The sequence below is a fragment of the Nanorana parkeri genome, unplaced genomic scaffold (assembly GCF_000935625.1).
Source record: "Nanorana parkeri isolate BGI_ZX_2015 unplaced genomic scaffold, ASM93562v1 scaffold51, whole genome shotgun sequence".
Taxonomy (NCBI): domain Eukaryota; kingdom Metazoa; phylum Chordata; class Amphibia; order Anura; family Dicroglossidae; genus Nanorana; species Nanorana parkeri.
Window position 1 is genome coordinate 2861120 of NW_017306319.1, and position 10488 is coordinate 2871607.

General features: G+C 46.5%; 1 protein-coding gene across 1 annotated transcript in view; it reads left to right on the forward strand.

The window, feature by feature from the left end:
• The first annotated feature begins 8989 nt into the window (after positions 1–8989).
• EIF4G1 (eukaryotic translation initiation factor 4 gamma 1) overlaps positions 8990–10488 on the forward strand; it is a 68361-nt gene continuing 66862 nt past the window's right edge. Inside the window, exon 1 of the mRNA XM_018575032.1 lies at positions 8990–9095. The gene's annotated coding sequence lies outside the window, so the exon portion shown is untranslated. The remainder of the gene's footprint in view (positions 9096–10488) is intronic.

The following is a 10488-nucleotide window of genomic DNA, read 5'->3' on the forward strand; positions in this document are numbered from 1 at the left end:
GGGGGGGATGTGTACAGGACACCAGGAATGGGTCCTGGATGGACAGTAGATCCCTCCCTTGTTTAGGTGGTGGTCCTGTTAGTCACCTTGTATGCAGAGCCTCCATCCCTGACTACAGCCAGTTCTGGTAATGAAAGGGTTAAACCACCAGCCAGAGGGTGTGTTAAAAAGGAACAGGAAGCCAGTCAGTCTGGCTGTGTGGAGTGTTTGGAACAGGACACATGGCTATGTGTGTTAAGCTGTGGAATACAGTCTGCCGAGACACTGCTGGGGCACCTGCGTCCATACTGGAACCCTCTGTGCGCAGGCTGGGACTCTAACCCTGAGGCTGGGACTTAGTATACAGGCGCTGAGCCGAAGTCTTTTGTTTGCTGAATATAAGCCATTTACTTTGACCTTTTGTGGAAATGAATAAAAGTTTATTGTCTGATACGGCTGGCTACGGGTCATATCCGCCCTGAATATTACAATATATACATACTGTATATATAGATATGTATCTATATATACATATATACTATATTTGTAAACGGCAGTTCAATGTACTAATTATAACTTGTTTATGTTCCTTTCTAGGCTGATAACATTCTCACATCTGTTAAAGTTATGGTATGTACCTTGGGAATCCTGTTAGCAAATGCATGAAGCTAGTGTCACAGATGTGGTATTGCATGTGGTTTCTGTGATGTCCTCCGCAGGATCTGTTTACAGAAAGTGGATTTATTGTAGAAACATGGCCATAAAGGAATAGAAAACTTGAATAAACACCCTGTCATGCACATTAGTAAAATATCTAGTAACATTTTCTTGGAATGCCTGTTTTCTTTTATGTCATTATAGGTGATGCTTCGCATTATGAGGTATGTTCCCTAAACATTCTTATTTACTAAGAAATGGGGCTAAGCGAATTAGCTTGAACCCCAAGTCCCAAGCCTATTGCCCTGAGCTTTGTATTCTAAGCATAGTGTGCAAAGCATATTGCACTAATTTGTAGATACACAACTTGGTGGGAAACACATTATCATTCAATTCTAGCCTGTTTAAGGATAAGTAGGCAAGCTATTGTCATGAAGGGAATGGTGAGCTGGGCAGGGCCGTGTGGCACACAGGGCTGGATTTACTCTCTCTGCTGCCCCAAGGCCAGGTTCCTCAATGTGCCTCCCTAAATGGTCAAAACCGCTGCCCCCATGGAGAATGGCAGACCTACATGCTGCATACAAGTGATCTCGGCAAATTCACCAGGATCACTTGTACAAAACAAGCTGCTGCTTCCCCACTGCACATTTAGCTATGCTTGCCCAAAGCATTTCTAAATGGAAAAAACAACTACCCGCCCGACGCCTGGAACTGCATGTCCCAGGCATCAGGAGATAGGAATTCCACACCCCTGCTGCCCCTCTACTCCCTGCTGCCCCAAGGCCGGGCCTTGGTTGACCTTGTGGGAAATCCGTCCCTGGTGGCACATGTACATACCAAACAAATATTAAAAGAGAACTATGGCCCAACCTTTTTTTGCCATAGTTCTCTATACTAATCTCCTTCTGTGACCCAAAACTCAGCATATAGTGGGCATGCTGACAGCACAGGGCTGCTCTGCAGCCAGGATGGATCCCAACAATATTGTCAGGATCCACCCCACTGCCTGATTGACAGCTGGCTGTCACCTCTCCCTGCAGAGATATGATCGGGAACTGAGCAATCGGCGGTATGTTATTTCTCAGTTCCCGATCAATAGAGCCAACATGTGACAGCTACAGTGTCACACGTCAGCTTTAATTATGGGGATAAGTGTAATTCACTCTCCCCATAATTCTCCTTTTAACAATGACCATTCAGCAAGGAGAGATCATTTTCATTCATTACTCGCATGTTGAGGGGACAAGGGTCTAATCTCCGAATCCTAACCCCCAAAATAGATGTGGTGGTTTGGGAGGGGCTTAGCAAAATCTGAAAGCCCCTTTTAGAATAAGGGGGCCCACAGAATTCTCCCACCGCCAACTAAGATAAATGAGTACAGGGTACATAAGTACCCCTTACCATTCAGTTCCAGACGGAACATAGCAACACGGAAAAAAAAACTTAAATTGAAAGAAAACTTGCACCCCAAATATATATTAGTGATGTACTATGTTGTAATTTAGCATCAATCATGTTATCCAGCATAGTAATCCACATCAATCAATGAAGTTACAACGCATACTGATCTACAGCTGATACATGCCCGCTGCTAAAGGATACACTTCTAGCAGTACAGAAATCTAACATATTATTGGGGCAGTCTTAGTAGGGATGCACCAATACTGTTTTTTCGGTATAGAGTACAAGTACCAATATTTTTTTTTGGTAATCTCCGATACTGTGTGCCTCGATTATCAGGAAGTTGGGTGGCGGATCATGACCCTTCGTCTGGCTTCCTGATTGCTTTGGAAGCCGGTGTTCTATCGAAAGAACACTGGCTTCACTTGCCGAGGCTGCCTGGCTTCCTGACCAATCAGGAAGCCGGACGGCACCTCATGACCCGCCGCCTGGCTTCCTGATTGGTCAGGAAGCTAGGCGGCCTAGCAACAAGTGAAGCCAGCTACCTAGCCAATCAGGACGTGGGGTGGCAGGTCATGACCCGCATCCCTGATTGGCTAGAAAGCCGGCTCCACCTATTGCTAGGCAGCGAGGCTTCCCGACCGTTCGGGTGAGAGGAGTCATTACATGCCACCCAGCTTTCTGATTGGTTAGGAAACCAGGCTGCCTACCAACAAGTGAAGCTGGCTTCCTAGCCGTAACCAACCGCCCGGGTTCCTGGTTGGAAAGGTAAGCGGCTTCATGCTCCCCTGGCACTGCCGGTCAGAGGGAGATATCTCTCTGGCCAGAAGTTCTGGTATCGGAGCATTTGGGCGAGTAAAAGTACTCGCCCAAATACTCTGTATCGGCACTGATACTAGTATTGGTGCATCCCTTATTCTTCGTAATACGTAGTCATTGACCACTGTAGGGATTAGGGTGAAGCCAGCGTCCACAAAACAGTCTTTCAAATCAAAAAATGTTTGCTTTATTTGCCACAAACAAAACACAAACTGCTTTCTTCAGCAACATGTAAAGAAACAAGCATTTCTTCAGCAACATGTAAAGAAACAAGCATTTCTTCAGCAACATGTAAAGAAACAAGCATTTCTTCAGCAACATGTAAAGAAACAAGCATTTCTTCAGCAACGTGTAAAGAAACAAGCATTTCTTCAGCAACATGTAAAGAAACAAGCATTTCTTCAGCAACATGTAAAGAAACAAGCATTTCTTCAGCAAAAACAAAAATGCAACAAAGATCCATACACAATGGTGCTGTTCAGGTAGTATCCCACCTTTTCTGACGGTCACACAGTCCTTTGACTCTTAGCAGCTGTAGAGCATTACTGCATTCTGACTCGCACACTGTCTTAGAGCTCAACTGTCCTTTAATAGGCAAAGCAGATAGAGTTGATAATAATGTCTGAAACCAGTTACATTATCTGTAAATTCCCAGTTAGTCTTACCAGTAACGGTGTTTCTAGGAATCTTCCAGGACACCCTACGTGAGAGATTATTGGTTCCTCTTACAGCAGTAAACACTTGCAGACACTTTAAGAAGGTCAGGTCTTGCTGGGATAACACCTTCACACTGTAGTGTTTCTCAATGGTGTTCTGATTTGACCACACAGCTGTTCTACAAATCTGGTCAACTGTGACACCTGCTCTTTTTGCCGAGGAGGCCGCTGATGATCTGCTTAAGTGGACTTTCAAATTCCCAGAGTCTGCAGTCCTTCTTCATTGTAAATAGATGAAATGGTATTATGAATCCATCTAGTGATTGTGCTTTTAGAAGCTTGATGTCCTTTTTTGTGTCCACTAAAGACTACAAAAAGATGGCTTGATCTTCTGAAATCTCTAGTATAGATTAGAAAATCTGAGAGTGCCGTAAGGTATGTCTCCTTAGGGCCCAGTCACACCATACAGAGTGCGTACCAGAGCGTTCGGCCTCTGGAATGCTCTGGAACTAAACCCGGCCGGCTCACTTTGTTTTGGGGCGTGGGGGCGTGTTGGTGCATTGAAGTCAATGGCACCGCAGCCAGGCCCCAGTCCGCAGTGCGATCGCCAGCACCCGAACTAGTGGCGTATTAGTGCCTGCATTCCAGTCCAGTGCGATCTGCAAAAAATAGTGCATGCAGCATTTTTTGCAGATCGCACTGGACCGGAACGCAGGCACTAATGTGCCACACATTCGGGTGCTGGCGATTGCACTGTGGGTGGGGGGCATGGCTGCGGTGCCATTGACTGTAATGCACTTTCACACACCCTCCCGCCCCAAGCAAAGTGACTGGGCCCTCAGAACAGATTGCACTGGTATGAGACCAGAAATACCATAGTGATACACTGGGATGCTTTTTTGGTCCAGGAACAAGCTGTTCTGGTCTGGACATGATCTGAATATGGTGTGAGGGCCCATTCACACCACATCCAGATCATCTCCAGACCAGACCAGATTGTTTCCAGACCCAAAATGCATCCTAATGTATCCCTATGCTAATTCTGGCCTCTGTTCACACCATCACAGTCTGTTCCAGACTAGACCAGAAAAAAATACTGCATGCCTCATTTTGTCTGGCCTGGAATGCACTGGAACGCATGGAAATGCATAAAAAATGCAAACGCACCTGAAAGCCCATTTTAAGCTAAAAGAGAAGCAAAATAAAAAAACAGCTCCTGAATGCCGCAAAATCGCAGTAATAACACGGCAAAACGCAATGCACTGCGTTCCAGATCTGGTCCGGAAAATGATGTGAACCTGCCCTAAAGGGTCATGTACGAGCGACAAGCTACAGCGACGAGCTACAGGCGACATTGAGCTGTGAGATGTGGACAGCTCCATTGAAATGCATTGGACAAGCTACATAGTGCGATATCTGAGCGGAAATATGCGCGATTTCGCTGAAAAATCGCGCGATAAACTGCTCAGTGTGAACTTGGCCTAAGGGTCAAATACTTTAAACAAGACTCCTGTAGGGTTTGAATGGCGAAAGAGTTAAACCATTCAAGCGACTTTTGAAAGAGTCCATGGACTTACTACATCTTTCTCTTTCAGTGAAGATACATTTATTGAAAGAATCCTCTGCAAGTTTTGCATCTAGGAACACAGTCCCACCACCTGAACGTTCAATGTACTGTCCTGAAGATATTTCAGAATTATAGGTATGCCTGGAGAGGAATATTAGTTACTACTGCACAAAGAAGAAAATTGTTTTCCACATCCTTGAATAAATCTTCCTAGTGAACTCTTTCTGAGGCACTTAGAATCCTCTTTTCAAGAGCCAGTCCATCAAGCCAAGCAAAGCAAATTGAGAAGTGAGGTGGCAAATTTGGCCCTGTACTAACAAAACCTGCTGAATTAGGAGTGGCACCTAGTGAACCAGGCCCTTCTGGGCCACCAAGTGGCAATAAGAATGAGCTTGCATCTGACTTTCCCAGGTTATCCTCTATCCCAAGGTCTGTAAAGTTTCCAAAACCCTGTAAAGGTTGGTCAGTACATTGCCCTGGGACTGGGCCAAAATGCATCCTACCCTGCCACCAAGTGGCAATAAGAATGAGCTTGCATCTGACTTTCCCAGGTTATCCTCTATCCCAAGGTCTGTAAAGTTTCCAAAACCCTGTGAAGGTTGGTCAGTACATTGCCCTGGGACTGGGCATTCAGGAGTATGTCATCCATGTACGGTAGACCCAAAATTCCCTGGAGACAGAAATGTGATATAGGCTCTGCTAGGACTTTTGTAAAAACCCTGGGGGCAGCCGCCAGACCAAAAGACAATGCTTGGAACTGCCGGTGCTAAATGCCTTGCCTAATTTGCATTGCAAATCTGAGCTACTCCTGGTAGAATTGATGCATTTGGATGTGCAGGTAAGCATCCTGCAAATCTAAGGCGACCATGTGCCCTTTCACCGAGTACATAATCTCCATTGTGAATCTCTTGTAGATGAAAAACTTGCTAAAAGTTTTAGGATTATGATCATGCAGTAGTTCCCAGATGGTTTGCACACTACGAAGACATGGGGAAAAACCCTCAAAACTGCTGGTTTACAGGAACAGGGGTTATAATCTTCTGTTGGAGAAAGGTCTGGATGCAGTTTACCAATGCTCCTGCCTATTCTTGGTCTTTCAGCAGGCGGGTCAGAAAATGTTTGTTGGTGGAGGGAGGTTAAAAAGTCTAGCGCTTACCCCTCTTGTTGGACAACAAAGGGGCTGGGTGATTGAACTGAGGCAGTCTGCCCCCTATGCCTGACGCAGAATCATTAACTTCTAGGGAGTGGACTCCATAGAATAAAAAATAAGCCACCTTTAGGCTTGTTCTTATTAAAAACCTACCCTTGCCCTTAATGGGGATTTCACGTAGTCTAAATGTTGATGTAACTTCCCCTCTCCAGAACTTGAGCCAGATAGCCCATCTGATCAAATTGAGCAGGAGCCTTCTGTTCTTGGATGCCACGGTCCACTGTCCAGGATGTTTCTGGATCTTGGCCTATAGGGGTCTGTTGCAACTGTTCGCCTATTGCAGAACTTCTTCCTGCCTGGGAACTTTTTGCCTTTCTCAGCTGACCGATAAGACTGTGTCTAGCTCTGAATCAAAGAGAAAATTGCCCTTAATGGGGATTTCACGTAGTCTAAATGTTGATGTAACTTCCCCTCTCCAGAATTTGAGCCAGATAGCCCATCTGATCAAATTGAGCAGGAGCCTTCTGTTCTTGGATGCCACGGTCCACTGTCCAGGTTCAGCAGCTTCACTGCCAGGGTTCTTTACAGGAAAGGGACGACCCACTCTGTCTGTAGCTCTGGCACAGCTGGAAGTGGTTCACCATTGCACCAGAAGTGGTGTATTCTCCTCCATCCCGCACTTTCTGAAACAGGAGATGCTGGCCACATCACCTGGGGCTTAGATGTGCGTTACTTGCCGGGAATGCAACACTCCATCTGCTGCCTTTTATTATCCCACGTAGTGTAATATGGACAAGCCTGCTATTATCCTGAGCAGTGTAATAAGGTGTTCACTGCTATTATCCTGTGCACTGTAATATGGAGTAGCCCACTATTATCCCACGTAGCCTATTGTGGAGTAGCCCATTCTTATCTTGTACAGCATAATATGGAGTAGCCATGCACTGCAGTATGGCTATTACCACTGGTAATGTGGTTTACACTGCTATTTTCCTATGCAGTGTGATAGGAGTAGCCCACTATAATCTCATGCAGTGTAATATGGCTATAATCCCTTGTAAAGTGGTTTAGCCTGCTATTGTCCTATGCAGTGCAATATGTAATAACCTGCTATTATCACACACAGTCTATGGTGGAGTAACCCGCTCTTATCCCGCAATGGAGTAGCTATTATCAAACACACTGTAATGTAGAATAGCTTGCTAATTTCCCACGCAGTGTAATATGCTGTAGACTGCTATTGTCCTGTGCACTGTTCTATGGTGTAGAAGTCTATTATCCTGCGCAATGTAATACTGAATAGCCCGCTATTGTCCCACACTGTGTAATATGAAGTAGCCCGGTATTATCCCACACAGTGTAATATGGTGTAGATTACTAATATCATGTACAGCATATTGGAGAAGCCCACTATTATCCCATGCAGTGTAATATGGAGCAGACGGCTTTTATCCTGTGCAGTGTAATATGGAGTAGCTATGCTAGAGTAGCCCGCTCTTATGGCACACAGTGTAATACAGAGTAGCTCATTATGCTGCACAGAGTAATATGGAGTATCCTGTTATTATCTTGTACAGTGTAATATACTGTAGAACACAAATATCACATGCAGTATATGAAGTAGCCCACTATTGTGCCTGCTATTATCCCACTCAGTCTATGATGGAATAGCCCATATTGCACAGAGTAATATGGAGCCCACTATTATCCCATGCAGTATAATACGGTGTAGACCACGATTATACTGGTCAGTGTAACAAGAAGTAACCTGCCAGTCTCCAGTACAGTGTCAAATGGAGGAGGCTGCCACTGTCAGACACAGAGTAATATGGAGTAGACTGCTAACATCATGTGCAGTATAATATGGAGTAGCCTGCTATTGTCCTATTCAGTGTAATATGGGATAGTCTGCTATTATCCCACTCAGTGTATGGTGGAGTAGCCCACTACTATCCTGCACGGTGTAATATGGAGCAGCCCACCTTTACCCTGCACGGTGTAATATGGAGCAGCCCACCGTTACCCTGCACAGTGTAATATGGAGCAGCCCACCTTTACCCTGCACGGTGTAATATGGAGCAGCACGGTGTAATCTGGAGCAGCCCACCGTTACCCTGCAAGAGTAATCTGGAGCAGCCCACCGTTACCCTGCACAGTGTAATCTGGATCAGCCCACCGTTACCCTGCACGGTGTAATCTGGATCAGCCCACCGTTACCCTGCACGGTGTAATCTGGAGCAGCCCACCGTTACCCTGCACAGGGTAATATTAAGTACCCCCCTATTTCCCCCCAGCGTTATATAGAATAGCCCCCTATTATTCCACATAATGTAATACTTAGTAGACTGCTATTATCCAAATAAAGTGTAATGTGGAACATCCGGCTGTCATCCCGTGTAATCTCATGTGCAGTAGTCTGCTCTTGTTTTATAGTCTTTTGGCGCTGGCCTATCAGAAGATCCCAGATATACTCTCACAAATATGTCACAACGTGTCACTTCAAGCAATGCATAGAGGAAACGTAGGCCTCATATAAAGTGTATTGCAGACTTCCCTCAAGCAATCGTTACAGAGATCCAGTTTGATGGGGGGGGGGAAAGAGCAACCATAAACCGTATAACATTCGGCACGGCCGTGGCTCCAAATCACGTGACACTAGCCCCACCCATCTTCTACACTCGCCGGTTGCGCAGATACCACGTGATATTAGCGTGGAAGGCGACGCAGCTCTTACTCAGGCTCTGCCCTTTCCGCTCTAATCCGTCACGTGGTTGGGATCTGCGCTTGCGCAGTGCGGTGCCGGGATCCGGAAATGGGCTATCTGGCTGGTGCGGCTGCGCCCGGCTGCGCGGACTGAGGAGAGCAGGTGAGAATCGGCGGGGCCCTGCTGCCAATCCGACACCATCCTCTACTGTACCTGTTTTCCCCGGTCACTGGCCTTCAACCGCCTAGTGTACGGAGGTCTATATGCCCAGTCCGCCATGATATGTGTCTTCCTTTAGCCGGCTTGCCGTGCTCTGTCACGCAGGCCCTCATCCCCCCTCCCCCCCGGCAGCCTAGCCCTGTGCCTGTCGGCAGAAGTCGCTGCTCTGATAAGCGGTGTGCTGAAGGTAGTGGCCAGGGTGAGAGCTGTGTGGAGCAGAAGGAGGCTGCCACGTATGGCAGAGCCCAGCCTGATGCCTGTCTGTGAATGAATGACATCACACGTCTGCACTGACATAATATGTCACCAATATGTCTCCGCAACATGTACCAAGTACATGCTGTTTATTATAGGCCTCTGTGCCATCCTTGGAGGCCGATACCCGGCACGAGAGAGGACGAGTGCCCACCCCCCGCAGGGTGACTTTCACCTGCATTGTGGGGGGAAGGGGGAGCTTGGAGCTCATTCCATGTGACGTCACTAGTGTAAGTGAGAGACCAGTGTGTGCATATGGGGGGGCTGAGCCTCTCAATCATCTCATCCGGTGGGGGGGCACAATGACCTGCCTGTCACCCTGTGCACTTTGTTCCCTTTCTAGAACAGGAATCATGACCCAGCATTGCCTTCACAAGGTCCAGTCACATGTGATCAGCACAGAGTCACCAGATTGCCAGCCTTGCTTCTAGATCATGTAGGTAAAATGTTCTGCTCCCTTGGCACGTGTGTGCGGCCTGTAAATGACATGTGGGGATTGCTGTGCCGGCAAGTTGCTGCATTAAGCAAATACACTGAGATGACTCCATTCACAAACCTAACCCACCGCCATAATGATCCTTATTTGCAAACAGCTTTCAGCCATTATAAGGATCTTTATTTCCAAAAAGTCAGTTCTGTCCAGCCGTCAGCCAGCACAAGGATTGTTATTTCCATAAACTGAGTTGATTTCGGCTTTCATTTGTCAAATGGCTCAATTAAAGATCCTTCTTGTGTGAAGCCTAGTGAATTGAGCCTTTTGTGTCTCATCGGCTCCCGTGATCAAGGTTGGGCCGTGTTTTATGGCTTTGGCTATTCTTTTTTTTTTTTGTTAGGTTTCTCCTTTTCAGTCTTTTTTTTGGCAAAGTTCCCTCTTTTAGATTTCATCATTCGCAGGCTGAACGTTGCAGAAGAGCTGCACTCAGTCAGTCCAGGGACTATAGAGGTGGTGGTGGTAGTGGTTGGCTGCTCATTTCGATAATTATAGTTTCATTGGGAAAATATTGATATTTAAGCCGACAAATCTGCATTTGCGGTGGTTCCCCTCCCCCCCCCCCCACTACACAAAACCACGCTGGGGAGA